This window comes from Chelonia mydas, chromosome 22 (assembly GCF_015237465.2).
Source record: "Chelonia mydas isolate rCheMyd1 chromosome 22, rCheMyd1.pri.v2, whole genome shotgun sequence".
Classification (NCBI taxonomy): domain Eukaryota; kingdom Metazoa; phylum Chordata; order Testudines; family Cheloniidae; genus Chelonia; species Chelonia mydas.
In genome coordinates, this window is record NC_051262.2 from 51,352 (window position 1) to 70,342 (window position 18,991).

At 55.2% G+C, this 18,991-nt stretch overlaps 1 non-coding gene across 1 annotated transcript; it reads right to left on the minus strand.

The window, feature by feature from the left end:
• Positions 1-16,931: 16,931 nt before the first annotated feature.
• Positions 16,932-17,004, minus strand: TRNAR-UCU. The gene has a single exon. It is a non-coding gene; the product is annotated as a tRNA-Arg (tRNA).
• Between the last annotated feature and the right edge of the window lie 1,987 nt (positions 17,005-18,991).

Here is an 18,991-nt window from a genome sequence, read left to right on the forward strand (position 1 = left end):
CCCTTCCCGGCCACGGGGCTAATGGATGGAGAAGTTTGGTGGGCTGTGGGGGCCCCTGAAGGACTAGCTCAGCGTGTGAATGAGTGACCAGGACATATGTGGGGGGCGGACTGTGGGGTTGAGGTGTCCAGGCGGACCCAAGGGAAGGGAATGGGGGGATTCGAGGTAGAGGAGGGAAGGGTTACCAAGGTGCACTGTGGGAATAGGGGATTTAGAGACCCCAGAGGGGACGGGTGGGGGCATGTTTGAGGGCCCCACGGTGGCTGAAAAGGGGAACCCGGCAGGTTGGGGGGTAGCCGAGACGGGCGATGAGGAACCTGGCACGCTGGGGGTGGACGGGGGAGGGGGGACGGGAAAGGGGGGCCAGCAGTGGGGAGAGGGGTGGGAGTCCATGGGGCGGGGTGCTGAGGACGGGGGAGGAGCTGGGGGCGGCAGCACATTTCGGGGGACGCTGGGGGCCGAGGGATGAGGAAAAGGGTTGGGGTGAGCTGTGGGGAGTTTGGGGAGCGGGGTCTGAGGGATCCCCCGGATGCAGGGCGGGGCTGGGGGGGCCCGCCGGGGGCTGGAGGGGTGTCGGGGCCAATGGCTGGCGCGGGGTGACTGTGGGAGACGTTGGGGGAGGGGTCGGGGGCGCAGACGCGCACCGGGGGCGGGGCCGGGCTGCTTGTGGCGCGCGGGCGACACGTGGCTGAGGACGGGAGATGGACACGCTCCGCCCACGTCACCCTCCGCCCGCCCCTTGGGGGCTTCTGACCTTCTCCTAATGGCGTCCTGAGAGCAGCCCTCACTTCCTGTGTCCGCGACTTCCGCTTTGAGCAGGGAGTTCTGACGCCGAAAGACCGGGTGGACCGTAGCCGGCCCCGCCCTGGCCGCTGGGAGAAGGGTCCGGGGCCAGCCCGGCGCGTGGCGCCTCTCCCGGGGGCCGCGGAGCCCCGACCCCCTTTCTGACACGGCCGCAGCCGGTGTCTGACCCCCAGTGGGGGGGGCTGGGGGCGCCCCGAGGCCCCGCCCCCGGTGGCTCCCTCTCCCCGTCCCTGGGGCAGGGGTTTGGGGGGCGAGGGGGGCCGACTCGGGGGGGGGGGGTTGTGGGGCGCCGGCTCCGGGAGGGGTTGTGGGGGGGGTTGTGGGGCGCCTGGCTCCGGGAGGGGTTGTGGGGCGCGGGGGGGGGGTTGTGGGGCGCCGGCTCCGGGGGGGGCTGACCGGGGGGGCAGTCGGAGGTTCGGGGTCCAGCCCGGCAGCGCTCGGCTCAGGCAGCTCCCGGTTGGCGGCTCCGCGGGACTCTGGCCGGCCCCACGCTCAGGGGGTGACTCCAGACCTGCCCCGAGGCCGCTGATCCTAATCTGGGCAGAGGCGCCGACTCTGTGGGTGCTCTGGGGCTGGAGCACCAGGGGGAAGAAGAGGGGTGCTCAGCACCCACCAGGGTGACCAGCCATCAGGTGACCAAGGGAGCCCAGCTCGCCTAGGGCGGGTGGGGGCAGGGCAGTTTCCGGGGGGGGGGGAGCCCCGACCCCGACAGGAGATGCGGCGCTGAAGCCCCCAGCTGCCCGAGTAGCAGAAGCTGCAGGGCTGAAGCCCCGACTCCCCCCTGTGCAGAGCTGGCCTGAGCCCCTATCTCCCGTTCCCCCCTGTGCATTCCCCCTGTGAGGGGCTGGCTCTCACTCTCAGCCTGTGGAGAAATTCAGCCCCAATCTACCCACCTTGGTGTCTCCGTTTCCCCCTCATCACACAGCCATGACTGGATTGTGCCTCGGAGGCAGGGTCAGTATTAGCCCCAGGTGGGATCTAGGGTACACGGAGGTGAAGTGACTTTCCAAGGCTAAGCAGGGAGTCTGTGGCAGAGCAGAGAACCAAACCCAGCACACCCGAGCCCCCAGGGCTGTGACTGAACCACTGGGCGACCTTCTAACCCAGAGCCTCCGCTGAGCTTTGAGTGTGTGGGTGGGCCAGGCCCTAGACCGAGCCACCAGGAGGGGGCATGGGGAAAGGCACATGGGTGGGAAGCAAGAAGGGGAAACAACAGGAAGGGGAGCAAAGACTTGGAGAAGAAAGAAGAGAGGGGCAGGGGGAGGGGAAAGACTGCCCATGGCTTGTCCCTCGCAGCTGCTACCTTCCCACAGCCATCACTGGCCCACAGCTGCCAAAGAGGCCCCAAGCAGGTGTGAAGTGGAGCGAACCTCACGTCTTTCCACTGGGCTGTTAGTGAAGACACCTGGAGCTGAGTGTAATCATTTAAAAACCCTGTAACTCCTGATCATGTCCTTACGTAGTTCGTTACTATTTTAATGATGGCATTAAGAACCCAATAACAATAATCAGTAGAACATGAAAAGTGCATAAATAGGCTGAAAATTGGCAGTTGGGGGGAGGCAGGAAGGAGTGAGTGGGAGACCCCCAGGGGAGGGGAACCAGGGGGAGGGGGCAGAAAGGGGTGGGGTGAGTTGGGGCTGGGGCCTTGGGGGAGAGGGCGGAGCCGGGATGGGGCACCCACTGGCAAAACCAAAGGCAGCATCTATGCTACACCTGATGTCCGGTTACCAACTTTCTGCACAAAAGCGCACGCCCTAGCCCCGCCCCTTCCCCTCAGGTCCTGCCCCCAGTTCACTCCATTCCCCCTCCTTTGGTGGCTCGCTCTCCCCCACCCTCTCTATCACTGGGCTGGGGTAGGGGGGTGGGATGCAGGAGGGGGTGAGGGCTCTAATGGGGGGTGCGGGCTCTGGGGTGGGGCCAGAAATGAGGGGTTCAGGGTGCGAGACGGGGCTCCAGGCTGGGGCAGGGGTGCAGGAGGGGTGAGCGCTCCGGTTGTGTGTGTGACCTTCCCCTTTCCCTTAGCCATGTGTTTGCCTCCCCTCCTCCCCCACCAGGGCCAGCATGCACAAGGCCTTGCTGACGGGTCACCTGGCTCTCCACTGACAGCTCAGGGGTCTGGCGTCCTCTGGCCCTGAGACCCCACAATAACTCCAAGGTTATTTCTAACGGGTTAAAGCCGAACTTGTGCTGAGATGAACACATCCCTTGTGGGTGTGGGGTTTTACAATCTGAACTGGCTCTGCGTGTGGGTACAGTGCATGGGTCTGAGTGAGACCCACATGCCAACATGGCTGAAACACACAACTCCCCATCCTGGGGGTGTCCATCCCCCTCATTCCTCCCACGGGGGCCTGGCCCGTCTCCTGTACGGCCAGAGACCTGAGGGCCAGCAGTCGGGGTGTTGGGAGAGGGTCTGTTTTCTGTGGCTAGTGACTGCCCCAGAGTCACTCCCACCAGCCCCGATTGCCTTGCACGGCAGCTGCCGTCCTCTGAAGACTGGCTGGGGATTCGACTAGGAAGAGGCACCTGGGAGCTGGAGTGACCACGGGTCAAACACTGCAACATTGGAGCCAGAACATCCAGGTCTAGATTTTCAGGCCAGTCAAGACAACAAAATAATCCAGTGTGACCCCCAGACACATGACACCCAGCTGATCCGGGCAAGTGACTTGTGCCTCTTGCCACAGAGGACGGCAAAAACTCCAACATCCCTGCCAATCTGACCTGGGGGAAATTCCTTCCTAACCCCCAAAAATGGAGATCAGTGAGACCCTGAGCATGTGAGCAAGGCCCACCGGCCAAGCACCGGAGAGAAATCATTTTCTATATCACCTGAGAGCACTTGCTTCAGCACTCCCTGCCCCCTCCTGCCACCTCCACGTGGAGTGGAGAATCCATCACTGCCCTGGGTACCTTGTTCCAATGTTTAATCACCCGATTTCAAATGTGTCCCAAATTTCTAATGTTAGTTTCTCTGGCATGAACTTCCAGCCATTGGTTCTTGTTCTGCCTTTCGCTGCTTGGTTAAAGAGCCCTTTCGTACCCAGGTTTCTCTTTGTGAGGGGATTTACGCACTGTCATCAAGTGACCTCTTGGTCTTCTTTGTGAGAAACTGAACAGATTCAGCTCTTGTCTCGCACTGAAAGGCAACTTTTCAGCTCCTTTTTTTTTTTTTGGGGGGGGGGGTTCTCTGCCCCCTGTCCAATTTTTCATTCTCCGTTTTAAAATGCGGCCAACACGACTGTATTGAAGATTCCGGTGTTGGTCTGACCATGGTGGTATACAGAGATATCTCTGGTGCCCTATTTCTAGTCACTATTCTCCTGTCTGTGCATCCAAGGGTGGCCACAGCATCGCACGAGGATTTCATGCTGAGTTGTATGTCCATTATGACACCTAAATCCTTTACCGAGTCACAGAAGTCCGGCCTTCCTCCATATTAAAGCTCAGTGTGTTTGAATGGACACAGCTTCCCCAGTGCTCCATCACACACACAAGGGAATCCCCCACTCAGCCACCTTCACCTGCTGCTGGTCTCTTTTCTCTTTCTTTTTCTCCAGGATCTGCATGTGTCCTTCTGGGGGCAGTTCTCCTCCTCTCTTTGCCTGTGAGCAATGTGACCCCCCCTGGACAGACTGACCAACCCAGGATTCCTTCAGCCTGAAAGCAGAGGGGAGCTTTCACCCACTCCCTCTTTAGGGCTCCAGTCTCAGGACCTAAATTCCCTGCCACAGCCCAAAAATCCACACTGGGCCCCACTCCTCTCTCTGGCGATTTCCCTTCTCCCACAGACCTGTCTTGAGGACACAGCCCTGGGGCCAGCTGAGCAGAGCCCCTGAGATTTCCCTTCACAATCTCTGAGGGTCAGGTTGCCCCGTTACACAGCTCAGTAATGTCGTCTTTTCTTCTCCTTTCAGAGGTAAATTGTTGTATTTCTAGTCTCTTTATACGACCCCCCGATTTGCTGCTTCCAATTCTCTGCTGTACACACCAACACTGGACTGGGTGAGGAGCCTGGAGCCATCCTGCACTGGGTACGTGGGAGGCTTGTAGGATCAGACCCTAAAATAGCTTTGGAGGGAAATTCTACCCCCCCCCCCCCTTCCTGTCCTGACCTGTCACTGGGAGGTGCCAGCACTGACCCAGGCCGCCGAGCACCACAGACAGAGGAGACCAATTTTATCCACAAAAAGAAAAGGAGGACTTGTGGCACCTTAGAGACTAACCAATTTATTTGAGCATAAGCTTTCGTGAGCTACAGCTCATTTCATCAGATGCATAAAGTGGAAAATGCAATGAGGATGTTTTATACACACAGACCATGAAAAAATGGGTGTTTATCACTTCAAAGGGTTTTCTCTCCCCCCACCCCACTCTCCTGCTGGTAATAGCTTATCTAAAGGGATCGCTCTCCTTACAATGTGTATGATAATCAAGGTGGGCCATTTCCAGCGCAAATCCAGGGTTTAACAAGAACGTCTGAGGAACAGTGGCGGGGGAGGGGGAGTAGGAAAAAACAAGGGGAAATAGGTTACCTTGCATAATGACTTAGCCACTCCCAGTCTCTATTCAAGCCTAAGTTAATTGTATCCAATTTGCAAATGAATTCCAATTCAACAGTCTCTCGCTGGAGTCTGGAATTGAAGTTTTTTTGTTGTAATATCGCAACTTTCATGTCTGTAATCGCGTGACCAGAGAGATTGAAGTGTTCTCCGACTGGTTTATGAGTGTTATAATTCTTGACTTCTGATTTGTGTCCATTTATTCTTTTACGTAGAGACTGTCCAGTTTGACCAATGTACATGGCAGAGGGGCATTGCTGGCACATGATGGCATATATCACATTGGTAGATGTGCAGGTGAACAAGCCTCTGATAGTGTGGCTGATGTTATTAGGCCCTGTGGCTTAGGCTTGAATAGCAGTCCATATGTTTTATGGAAATATGCTTATAAGTGTGAATATGATGTAACTGGATTATGCTTTATGCTAAAACGTCTCTGGTAAGGCCTCATTACAAGGCTTATTATCTCCTGAGTGTGGTCATCCTATCTGTATCATTCTTAAAAAGAAAAGGAGTACTTGTGGCACCTTAGAGACTAACCAATTTATCTGAGCATGAGCTTTCGTGAGCTACAGCTCACTTCATCGGATGCATACTGTGGAAATTGCAGAATATCATTATTATATACACAGACACCATGAAACAATACCTCCTCCCACCCCACTCTCCTGCTGGTAATAGCTTATCTAAAGTGATCGTCAAGATGGGCCATTTCCAGCACAAATCCAGGTTTTCTCACTCTCCGCCCCCCCACAGACAAACTCACTCTCTTGCTGGTAATAGCCCATCCAAAGTGACCACTCTCTTCACAATGTATATGATAATCAAGGTGGGCCATTTCCTGCAGAAATCCAGGTTCTCTCACCCCCTCACCCCCCTCCAAAAACCACACACACAAACTCACTCTCCTGCTGGTAATAGCCTATCCAAAGTGACCACTCTCCTTACAACGTGCATGAAAATCAAGGTAGGCCATTTCCAGCACAAATACAGGTTTTCTCACCCCCCCACCCCCATACACACAAACTCACTCTCCTGCTGGTAATAGCCTATCCAAAGTGACCACTCTCCTTACAACGTGCATGAAAATCAAGGTGGGCCATTTCCAGCACAAATCCAGGTTTTCTCACCCCCCCCCCCCCACACACACAAACTCACTCTCCTGCTGGCAATAGCTCATCCAAACTGACCACTATCCCCACAATGTGCATGACAATCAAGGTGGGCCACTTCCAGCATAAATCCAAGTTTAACCAGAAGGCCAGGGGGGGTGGTATTTTTGCGAATACAGACTAACACGGCTGTTACTCTGAAATGTATCATTCTTGTACATGTATCATTCTTGTGTCTGAAGCTAGAAATATGAAGTAGGACTCTGAAGTCCTGTTGTAATTATGGACAGTGTGGGCCGTTGATGATGGTTTGGAAGCTTGATGGCTCCCATTGACTGGGACAATTGGTTGTAAGTGGCTCTGTTCACTTGGTGCGGGCTAGCCCTGGAAGAATGGAGACAAGGGGGCTCACAGAACATGTGACCCTGTAACAGGATACTGGAATCCATCTTCAACCTGGTGCTTTTCCATTTTGAAGGAGGGGTGGGGATCCAGAGAGATAAAGGGGTCCCGCCTTGGGCCAAAGCTATAAAAGGGGTGGAGCAGAACAAGGGGGGTCCCAGTCATGAGAAAGCCCCTGCTATTCACCTAAGATGCCTGCTGGAACTAACAAGGACTGTACCAGAGGAAAGGATTGTGCCCAGACAAGGAAGGAGAGGTACTGAACAGTTGCAGGGGACAGGGCTGGGATAACAGAGCCTGCGGGTCGGGAGTGAGGGGCACCAGCAGAGCAGTGACTGGAGATCCCAAGGCTGGGACAGTAGGGGCTGCGGGTTGGGAGTGAGGGGCACGAGCAGAGCAGTGACTGGGGATTACTTGCTTTTGCCTGCCTTGCTCAGCTTGACTTGCTTCCTCACCCCATTCCTGCCTTAGTTCCTAGCTTGACCTGGTGGCCGAAGCAGACTGGGGGCCAGTTGCCCATGGAGGAAGTTGAGCTGGATCCTGAGCTAGACTAGACCCTGGTGGCGAGAGTCTGGCCACCGCTTGCCACCCCACCCTGTTGTCCTGGCTTCCCCTACTGGACGTCATTTAGGGAGGGAAGTGGGGCTTCTGCCTCCCCTCCCTGATTTTCATACCGCAGACGAGTGTGAACAGGAAAGCGAACGGCTGCTCCACACTCCCACCGGAGGAACCCGACGCCCTGAGCTGTTGGCTGACAGGCCTGTCCCCGAGGAGTGGGAACAGCAGCTGCCGCCACCCCCTCGGCTCCAGGCTGCATCACCCTCGTATGGCACTTTCTAGGTGAATGAGAGAAAGTCAGTGGGGGGAGTGACATGGCTCATGAACACTGATGCTGTGGGCGAGGCCTGGACTCACAACCCCAGCAGTGCATCCCCCCTGCTCTCGCCAGTTGCACCCCTGTAGGTGCTGCCGAAACAAACCTGGGAAGTGGGCAGTTACCTGAGTCTGTGGTTATCAACTTTGGCTGGTAGCTGAAAGGCTGATGATTCCAACCCACCTGAAGATGGCATAGGCGCCGACTTCTGCTGGCGCCGGTGGGTGCTCGACCCCCCTCTGCCCCTGGCCGCACCCCGACTCCCCCCTGCTCCACCCCCTGTTGTTGCAGGAGGGGAATGTCACACCAGGAATCCTGGTTCTCAGGCTCTCTGATGGGACTGCCCTGGGATGGGGGGGTACCGTGGCCGGATCCATTAGGTAACCAGACTGAGCCAACTCATACCCTTGGCATGCTGCCCACTGCAACGATGGGGCCTTTTAACACACACATCCTGGCCTGGGGTGGGATCCAGCTGCCACATCTGGTATCTATGCCCCAAGCACTGGTCGTCACGCAGAAGTCATTGGTTTCCCTGATGAACGCATGGCAGAGGGGAAGGCGGCAGCCCAGCTGGCTGGAGAAGAGGGATCCATTCTGCCCCCCGAAGAGAGAGGGAAAAGGTCCATCTGACTGTCCTGGTAGCTGTACAGCGAGGATCCCTCTGGCCTCCCCCCGCCACGTCCATCCAGCCTCTCCACAGGATGGGGGCACCCAGCTCTCGGCAGCCCCAGCTTTCGCTCCTGAGCTCTCCCGGCAGACGTGCAGCAAGCGCACTTAGGGTGACCAGCTCACAAGAGTGAAATATCAGGACACTTTGGGCGACCGGGTCGGGGGGGGAGAGAGACAGACACAGGTGCACAGCCCCGACCGGAGCCAGGGGGCACACTGGTCTGCTGGGCCCTGTGCTACCAGCGTGCCCCTTCCTGCTGGGGGTGGGCCCACGCTGCGCCACACAGCTCCCCTGCCCAGCGCCCCTGGATCCACTATGCCCAGAGCCCCCCTACAACCCTTCCACCACAAACGCACAGTGCTGCGCACACACACACCCCGCCCAGCGCCCCCCTGCCCACGGCCCCACCACAGCTGCCCAGCACCCCACCCAGAACCCCCGACTCGCTCGTTTCCCAATACACACACATTCTCCTCCTTCCCAGTGCCCTTCCCCACAGCTCCATCACCACAACTACACAATGTCCCCCACAGACCCCACTGCCCAGTGCCCTGACACACACAGCTCTCCCCCACTGCCCAGCACCCCCCAACAGGCCCCCACTGCCTAGCACCCCAAAACACACAAACCTCCCCACTGCCCTCCCCACCCTCACAGCCCAGCACCCCACACACACCTTCACACCCTGCCCCCTTCCCTGGCCGCACTCACCAGCCCTGCCGGGCGGTCTCTGGCCCCTAGGGTCAGAGCGGCGAGGGGGGGGTCTCCAGACTCTCCACGTGCTGCCCCCGCTACAAGTGCGAGCTCCGTGGCTCCCACTGGCTGGGAAAGCACCAACGGGAGCCACCAGAGCCGCCGAGTGGGGCTTGCATGTGCCGGCAGCGCACAGAGGCCCCTTTGCCCCCTGCCCTGACCCTAAGAGCCAGAGGGACCAGCCGGGGGGCGAGGTGGGGAGTCCCAGCGGTGCTTACATGGGGTGGCTCCCGTCCCGGGAACCATCTGGCAGGCTGGTCCCTCTGGCACCAAGGGTCACAGGTCAGGTCGGGGGGGTCGGGTGCGGGGGGCGGAGGGCTCTCTGCCCAGTCCCGGGGCCTGCATGCCCCGCCCCTGCAGCACGCGGCTCTCCTGCCGGCGGGCGGGCACCGAGAGCTGCCCCAGGAAGCAGTGAGCGATGGCGCCGCGGCTGCGGTCCGGACGGCCCCGATATTGGGACCAAGGGCGTCCCAACCGATGTAGGGTTACCCTATGTGCACGGGGGGCACCGCACACACATGGGCCCGAGAGAACTAACCGATGGGCTCCAGGGAGAGACGGCCTGGCCAGGCTCCCCAAAGGAGCACTGCAGCTCTGAACGGGGGTTTCCTGGCGAAACTGGCTTTGGCTCCAGGCTGGGAAATGGGGACAATGGCTGGTGCTGGCGATGCAAGTGAAGCCGACACACACACTGTGTCTCCCTCACAGGTCCAAACCCGCCAGCAGCCCGCAGGGCAGCCCCTGCTCCTGGCTTTCCAGTCCTTAGAGCAGTCGGAGGTGAGCCGAGAATGGGAGCCTGCCTAGCAGCCTGGCAGCTGCCTATCTGGGTTCAGCTGGAAGCCCGACAAGCCGGGGTCCCCAGAGGCCTCAGCCGGAGATACAGCTATGGCAGAGATGATGTGGGGCACCCAATTCCTCCCCCTCCCCATATGAGCTCTGCCGGAGGGACAGGCCCGGGAGTGCGCATGCCGCACCATTGACTGGGGCAGTGAAAGCGGATTTAGCCCACGTCAATAGGACCCATCAACATTTTTCTGTAGAAGCTATTTTTGATGGAAAAGTTCATTTTCCGTTAAATGCTTTCCACACAAACGTTCGGTTTTTACAGAAAAAAATGGAAAACTCCAAATTGAAAACTTTCCACCCAGAACCTTTTGGGTTTGCAATGAAAATGTTCAGTGTGGCAACCAAAAGTCACCGTCTGCCCTGGAAACACGTCCCTGTCAGACCTGCTCCACACGGCAGGGGAAGAGGTGGCCCAGCAAGAGCAGTCGCTCCCAAGTGACCTCGTTCCAGGCTCCGCACAAAGGGGACTGGCTGCTTGGGCCCCAGGTGGGAATCCTCTCTCTTTAGAGCAATGCAAAGTGGGCAGGGGGCGGCTCTGGGCCTGTTCCCACCCATGGCATAGAGTTGCCTTGGTGCAGAATAAAAAGTGCTGTTGGCCTGGAGCAGGAAGGTAACAAGAGAGGCAGGGTCTCTAGGAGAGAAAAGTTCTCCAGCCGCGTATTGCCCGGCACGCTTTGGCCAGCCTCCTAGGTAGGGTCTGCTCCTTGAGCTGCACTGGATAGAATTTATTTAGCGCGTGCAACTGGATATATAATGAGCTGACTTCAAAGCACTCGCCCCACACCCCCTTGCAGGCACAGCATGCTGCTGTCAGTCCCTGCGCTGCCGTGCTCGTGTTGGAAACAAACCATCTTCTCCGTGCCTGGGCACAACAATTCCTCTCTGCTGCCAATTCTGCCAGGTCTGGGCAGGTAGCACAGGCCTCCCAGGCTGCTGGAGAGTTCAGGCAGCTCATGGTTGCACATGGTTGTATGTAAAACTGAACAGTCCCCTGGGGTCCCTAGAATGGGCTGCAACAGCACACGGTGTAACTTCGGGGACTCTCAGCAAAAGGGGCTAAGAGCCGTGCTGTTGTCCTTGTAGGACTTACAAAAGATTCTTTCCATCCATGGTATTTTGCAAGCTCCCCCCAGCATGAGCAAATCTGCATTTGGTGTTTGAAATGAAGGAATCAAAGCAGAACTCCCAAGCCTGGAAGTCTGGCTCTACACCAGGCAGAAAGGTTCCTCAGCCGGGTTTTTTTAGTTTCTGACCTCTTTGCCCATGTGCAGCAAGTGGATGGACAAGCAGGCCCCCGGGGCTCCCAGCATCATGACCGGTGAAGTGAAGAGGATTGTCCCAGTGGGCTTTGAAGACTTCAAAAAAGCTGGGATCATCTGTTGTCCTCAAAAGCCTTTCTATTGGGGTCACATCACTGACAGAACCTGATCTCGGGAAAGTAACAGTGACTCCAAAGCGACAGGGGCTCCTCTTGGGGTGTCACTTATTCAAAGAGACCAACATCCTCAGGGCCTGGCTATGCTATGGGTGCGACAACAACACAGCGACATATCGCTGCAGCTGTAGCGCTAGAGTGTAGACACTTCCTGCATTGAGAGATGGGGGTTACCGCAATGGTGGGAATCCACTTCTCCAAGTGGCGGTAGCTACGTTGACAGAAGAATTCTGCTGTCACCCCTCACCATGTCTACACCAGGGGTTAGGTCGGCTTAGCTATGGCACTTGGGTGGGTGAATTCCCCCCCGCCCCCCTAAGACATAGCTAGGTCAATCTGATTTTTAAGTGTAGACCAGCCCTAAAACAGACAAATAAATGCACATGGCCATAAAACAATCAGATTAGGTAGACAGATAGATTAGATCGCTGAGTGAGTGAGTTTTGGTTTGCTCACATCTAATTCTCAGTTGCTGATCTGTGGGGTCCAGAGGCACCATTTCTTTCATGCTCCGTGCATTTTAAGATACAGCTTCAATGTCTTTCTTTCATTTTTATAACTAGGGGGATGCCATTTGAGGGCTGTGAAGCCTTCCCCACTTCAGCTTGGAAATTGTGAATACCTTGCCAGACACTTTAGTTCTGAGGTAACTAAATATTAATACAATAATGTTACGTGATCAAACATTTAATTCTTTCCCCCCAATATTTCTACCCATATAGATGCCCGTATAGCTGCTACACTTTGTCCTGCTTTCCCTCCAGCTGCATAACTCCTTCTAATGGAGGAAATTGGGTATCCAGAAAATGAACACAGCGGCTTGGTTTACATGACTTGCCAAACATAACACAAGAACTCTGGGGCAGAGGCAGGGAGAAAATCCAGTTTACCAGGGCAGCATTCATCTGTCTAAACCATGGGACCAGCCTTTCTCCTCCTGAAATTCTCTGCCTCCTTCATTGCACACTTTCCAACTTCTGCAGCACATGAGGCTGGGGTCCTACAGACGACAGCCTCTTTCAGTCCACAGCTTGATTTGTCCTCACAGCACTATCCATTCTGTGCACTGGATGAGGCCGGGATCCCGTGGGAAAGTGTGTGACCGTGCAACTAACGCATATGCTTCCTGGCAGGTGCCATCCACAGATGCTCCTTACAAGCTGCCTGAGCAGCGTCTACTCAGCCTGAGCTGTGAGCGGGTGTACAAGGCGCCAGCCCCACTTTCAATCTGTTTTATGCACGTTTAAAAGAAGACAGGTGCCCACAAGGATGGACACGTTTTAGCAGTGTCAGGCCAACGACCGAATGTCCCTTTCACCCCCACGGGTGACCCTCCAAGTTCAGTTCTGGTGAAGAGCCAGAGGCCCTGGGACTTGGTGCCCCAGCTGGTGGCAGGACCCAAAGCTCCCAGCAGAGAGGGGAGCTTTTGGTGACCCGAACCTCCATCTGGTTGAGCCTGTTGGCTCTGTAGCTGCTTCCGCACTCGGGGGTGGTTTGCCAAATTCTGCCGTGGAATCAGTCGGCCTCGGTGTCACTTGCTGCGCTGCCCCCTGCTCAGAACTGCTCTCTTCAGCCCTGGTGAGAGGGGCTGCGTCCAGTCGTTTCACTCCACCCCAACACAGGGAAATAAACTCCCCCTTTGCCCCTGGGCCTTAGGCCAACCCCTGTCGCTGGCTACATGTGAAACAAGAGCTGATGGAGATTATTCGGAATATTTCATGTTGCCAGGTGTTGTAAAGCATGAGAAAAATCTTTGCCACCACCTGGCATATCTCTAATTACCATGGAATTTGGCTTCTACGGGAGACAGGTATAAAAGCTGTGATTGATCACGTGTGGCACAGAATGCCTGCTTTCCTCCTTTCATGTACGCAGGGAACCCCAAACAGTCCAGCATGGCTGGCCTGCCCCGTCCGAGCCAAGGGATAGCCAGGGGAATCTCACTGGCCCACTTTGGAGTAGCCCCTGTATTAGAGAGTTGGTATCACAACTGTTTTAGAAATCGAACCATGCATTGATGTCCCATTCTGGTTGTCAGGGGCTCCCAGGAACACATGGGAATGGGCTATGTAAATAGAAGAAAAGTGAATGAGTGCTGGTGTAAGGAAATCTGCAGGAGCCTCTGGGAGTTCACTGTCCACATCCAGTGGGACTTTGGATCCATTTAGCCAAATTGCCTTTGAAAATCTCAGCCTAGATCATCAACACTTTACGCATAGCAGGCTTGTGTTTGAGTGTCTTTAGCAGCCATAAGAGAAAATGCCATTCGATACCTGTTAACTGCAGGCAGCCCCAGGTGTGTCAGAGATGCGGCGTTTGCAGTCACTTGCATGTTCAGAGACACTCTACCTGGACCATTGCCCGAGGGCAGTGGGTGTGTGAGTCGTTTTGCAGGAGGAGTCAGTGTTCATGAGGACAGACTAGTTTTGCCAGGGACTCTCAGGATAGAACCTTTCTGTTCTTTAAACAGGCATGAGACGTTGTTAGAACAGAGCATTGTCTGAACGTTGGAACCTATAGAAATTGTAAATATGGGCACCTGGAGCAGTAATGACTAGTGCACTTGCCATGGCACGCGCCGGTGTCCCGCTCCACACGCCTGAATGCTTGGGGTGAGCACTGAGCACGCCAGCTCTTCCAACGGGTTAGATTTCAGAAGATCTCCAGGCTGTCCTCTGCCAGTGACATGCTCATCGCAAAGGAAAAGGACAATATTTTACTAGAAAGTCCTGGTGATTTTGTACAGCTTTAGAGATACAAGTTCACAGATAGTGTTAATGAGCTTTGGTTCTGCTGCCAACATCCACTGAAGCCAAACCATGCCGTGAATCATTTTGCTAGCTGCCGCCGTAGGGGTTGTGAGGTTTTCCACCCAGAGGAGTTGTTCCCTGGTTGGGATGGGGAACGGTGAAGTGCTGGCTGGGTCTGCCAGGTAGGTCTGCAGATGTGAATCCCCTCCGCTGTCTTGTATCTTCCACCATTTCCCCTTGACACCCAGTGCGCACTCGCACTCTGCATGCCCCTTGCCAGAGGGTCCGGGGGGGCACTCAGAGTCTGAGCTGGGGCCCTGGCTATTGTCTGTATTCTACTGGAGATGTCTATTATAGACCCTGGGGCTGGCTTCTCTATGGAGACTGACAGCTCTTTGGGGCAGGGACTGTGTGCTACAGTGTTTGTACAGCCCCTGGCACAATGGCACTGCATGCTGGGTTGATCTCTAGGCACCACTGTAATAACTGTCATTAAAAATAACATCAGAGTCCAGTCCAGATCCTCTCGCAGAGATCCAGAGCTACAGGTCCTCCCCTCACCCTGGAACTGAGTCAATCCATTGAGTATTAGATGCTCAGTACTGCGACATATAATAATGGTAAGGGACTCACTTATTACAGAGTCAGTTTTATTCATCGTTAATAAAGACATCTTGGAAAAGATTGAAAAGCGCAGATTTGGAGCTAGTCTCCTTTCAGACATAGCAAGGCAAGAAAAATGATACAAGGTTTAAAAAAACCTGATCTCTGAGGAATGGTTAAAAAAACGAGGCACATTGAGGCCTTGTCTACACTAAAAAATTGTTTGTTGGATGTACAAAGTTCCACGGAGCTGCCAGTGCCAGGGAACCCAGAGATCCCGATGATATTTGTATGACAGCTTCAGGGAATAAGGCAGAAAGTGGCCCAGGGAGGCGGAGTGAGTGGTGTCTCATACCCGGGTAAGGGCAGCATGTCGCGGTAGGATCTCGGCTGGCTGGGTGGCAAATGCACTTAACTTGAGCGGGCCTTGGGCTGGGACCCGGTGGAGTTAGCTGGGCCCTTCCAAAGTGGCCCCTGGATCTGGCAATTAGGCCTTGCAACCTTGAACCAAAGGGTGGCCATATTGACACTGGCCATTAGGTCATTCATCCCTGTACTTCACGGTGCCATATTGACTCAAGCCGTTAGACCACGCAATCCTGAACCCAAGTACAGCCATGCTGACTCTGGACTTAGTGCGCCTAAATCTTGAGTTCAAGAACAGTCTAACCTTTCCAGTGATATCTCACATGACCCATCTTGCATAAAACACATGTTAGTAATGCCATATGTATATCATAACAATGTCTCTCTGAAGAATATGGGGCATAGGGTCACAGCACCTCTGGCAGGGCAGCTGCTAGCAGGGACCAGGGGAAGCTAGAGAGAGCTCCTGGCTGGTTGCTGGGACTTGCAGGCTTGAGACCCTGAGAAGAGGGCGAACAACATGCTGGGACTGCGGGAGAGCAGCCCCGGGAATTGAAGCAGCACTGGTGGAGGCAGTTAAGGAGAGGAAGCAGAAGCTGTTTCTACAGGATCCCTGGGCTGGAACCCAAAGTACTGTGGGCCTGGTTCCCTGCCACTCACCACTGGGGACATGGCTGGATTTGGAGATACCCACCCCCTGCCCCATCACCCTGGAAGGAAGGAGCACAGATCATGGCACGGCCGGATGGCCGAGTCATAAAGAGGATGCGCTGTACTTGGACTGAGGTGGGTCTGCAAGCGGTGACAACGATGGACAAGGCACCACCAGGAGAGGGAACTCCAGCTGAGTGAGCTAATCCCTGAGACAAACAGCGGGAGGCGCCACGCTGGTGAGTGAACCCCCTTACAGGGCCTGAGTGCACGCCCTCCTCTTCCTGGGGTCTGGCCAATCTCTGCCAAGCGAGGCTGAGCTGCTCTGTGAGCCCGTCCAGAGATCTGATACTACCCAGATACTTGAGTGTCCTCAGGGCTACACGGTTGCAAAAGTGAGTAGCAGCACGCTGCAGCACACACCACACTTGCTGGCTCAGCCATGTGCATGCTGGGGTGGCCACCTCCCCATTGATGAGACCTGGTGCCACCATCTTCCTGGAGCTGCAGCCTGCCCTGCTGCCATCCCTGCCTGTGTTGCTGTTGTTTTCTCTAGCAGTTGACTGGAAGGTGCGCATTGGCCCCATGCCATGTAGCCATGTTGTCTCGAAGGGCAAGACACCCTTTATTCCATAACATAATTAAGGAAAATATTTCTCAATGAACTCTCAGTAAAAGGTCAGAAACAGCCAGTGTCCGCATCATGCTAAGGGCATTGGTATTTTCTTTAAATTTGCCAGACCAACCTAACTAACATCTAACACACATTTGAACCTCTTCTTTTCACACCATTGCTCATCCTCAGGCTCTGCTTTGTCTCCAGACAGATCCGTTCTCTTTCAGAACGGCCTTGCTCTTTCCATCTGTTTCGTTCATTGACACGTTGGAGTAAACACTCCCCTTCACTCTGTTCTCAGACAAACACTAGTATTAACTGTTTGCAACTGATGGGTTTAAAAAGCGTTTGTCGAGTGGAAGATGACATTTGTGGGGGATTGTTCCCAAGATCCAGTACTTTGTGTTCCAACATCTCCCAGCTTCCTTGGTGAAAATAAGACCAAGGTTTCCTTGCAATATAGAAGAAGAAAGCAGCTTTTCACCCCAGATGGGACTTGAACCTACAATCTCTGGCTTAGAAAGCCAATGCCTTATCCATTAGGCCACTGGGGCCCTGCTGCATAAGTGAAGGAGGGATGGAAATTCCCTCTCATAATTGCACATTCCTCACATTCACTTGGAATCAAATACTCCCTTTATGCACTTTACAGAACTGTCTGCATCCCCTGGCAGCGAGGCAACGGGGCAGGTCACTGACAGAGCTGAGCACCACCTTTCTGCCAGCCATCTTTAGAGAAGAACCCCACCCTAGAGTCACACCTCCCTCCTCCAGCACCTCCATGTCTGTGGCTCTGAGTGCCAGTAGGATGATTAGGGGGGAATCTGGGGCTGGAAGGGGGGTCAGGTCAGCCTGTAAGGAGTAACCAGGTGGGGCAGACCCAGGGGGAGGCTGCGGGCTGCTGTACAATTGGATCCAGTGACATCTGGCCGAGTTCCAGGAGATGAGGCTGCAGCTGGACGATTTGAGCAGGATCACCAAGTGAGGGGAGGGGCGGCCTCCCCAGACATTTCTGCGGCCTGCAGGGAATGGAGACAAAGCAGGGGGATGCAGGGACTCAGGGCAGGACCCGCAGATCCGGTAGTGCAGGGCTACAGTTGATGGAGGAGAGAGAGTCCTGCAAGAGGAAGCAGCCGGAGGGAAGCAATAAGTGCAGAGTGCTAGCCAGCCAGCTGAGAGTCACAGGGGTCCAGAAATGGAAATGCTAGCAGGTCCCATGGTGTAATGGTCAGCCCGCAAAATTCTGAATCCTGCGATCTGAGTTCAAATCCCAGTGGGACCTCCTGGGGCTATGTTGGTTTGCTGCAAAGCCTTAGAGTTTAGGGTGCTTGGTTTCCGTGAATCAGAGTGAATTTTTTCCCTCTTCCTGGGCGACTGATGCCCACTGGAGATAGGTCTTTGGTCCAGCTGGTTCAAGGGTCTGGCCATCATAGGTTAGGGCCCTGGAACTTAACAGTCTGGCTAGAGACACCTGAACATTGTGTTTCTCACTGCTTCACCTGATGCTCACAAGTTTGGTCCTTCTACCTGCAGTTGCCAAACTCTTCCTCTTGCCCACATGGCGCTTGAATAAAGGAATGCCAGGGACAGGCTTCATAGTCAGGGCTAGGCAGGAGGGAGGAAGAGTCCCAGGCTGGAGCCCAGCGCACCTCTCCTCCTCTGGGCACCTAGAACAGAGGCGGCTGGTGCTGACAGCTCCAAGGGAAGGCTTAAAAGGCACAGAGCAACTGTGGGTGGGGCAAGAGGAGAGGAGGAACATGCCTATGTGTGGCCAGCAGACAGCCACAGAGACAGACAGACAGCCTGCTCCCTGCTCCCTGGCATGCCGAACCCCCACTGAAGGCCACCCACAGACCAGCATTCTCTCTGCGGCCAGCATCACAAGGTGGTAGGAAAGCATGGCCAGCCCCCCCAGTGAGGCCTCTGACCGTTCCCACTCAAGGGGTCCTTTTGGCGGTGGCACAGGAGATATTTCCCCAAGAGGCTTTTCCCCAGCTTCTGAGAAGCACCCAGGGCTTGCTCTTGTGGTGGACGGGTGAATACATTTAGGCGGCTTGGCTAGTTCAGCTGGCTGCGCATAGAATCATAGAATCACAGAATATCAGGGTTGGAAGGGACCTCAGGAGGTCATCTAGTCCAACCCCCTGCTCAAAGCAGGACCAATCCCCAACTAAATCATCCCAGCCAGGGCTTTGTCAAGCCTGACCTTAAAAACTTCGAAAGAAGGAGATTCCACCACCAACTCCCTAGGTAACGCATTCCAGTGTTTCACCACCCTCCTAGTGAAAAGGTTTTTCCTAATATCCAACCTAAACCTCCCCCACTGCAACTTGAGACCATTACTCCTTGTTCTGTCATCCGCTATCACTGGGAAGAGTCTAGATCCATCCTCTTTGGAACCCCCTTTCAGGTAGTTGAAAGCAGCTATCAAATCCCCCCTCATTCTTCTCTTCCTCAGACTAAACAATCCCAGTTCCCTCAGCCTCTCCTCATAAGTCATGTGTTCCAGTCCCCAAATCATTTTTGTTGCCCTCCGCTGGA